Here is a 319-nt window from a genome sequence, read left to right as displayed (position 1 = left end):
GGACTAGGGGGGATAGGACAGTGTCGAGGTAGGTAGAGATGAGTTCAGTGTGGCAGGAGCATGCTGAGACAATGGGTCGGCCAGGGTGGTCAGGCTTGTGGATCTTGAGAAGGAGGTAGAACCGGGCAGTGTTGGGTTCCCAGACTATGAGGTTGGAAGCTGTGGGTGGGAGATCTCCTGAGATGATGAGGTTCTGTGTGGTCTGGGAGATGATGGTTTGGTCATGGTCGAGGGGGCGGTAGGAAGAGGTGTCCTCGAGTTGGCGTTTGCCTTCAGCGGTGTAGAGGTCAGTGCGCCAGACTACCACTGCACCCCCTTT

The sequence above is a fragment of the Chiloscyllium plagiosum genome, chromosome 14, assembly GCF_004010195.1.
Source record: "Chiloscyllium plagiosum isolate BGI_BamShark_2017 chromosome 14, ASM401019v2, whole genome shotgun sequence".
Classification (NCBI taxonomy): Eukaryota; Metazoa; Chordata; class Chondrichthyes; order Orectolobiformes; family Hemiscylliidae; genus Chiloscyllium; species Chiloscyllium plagiosum.
Note: the sequence above shows the minus strand (reverse complement) of the source record.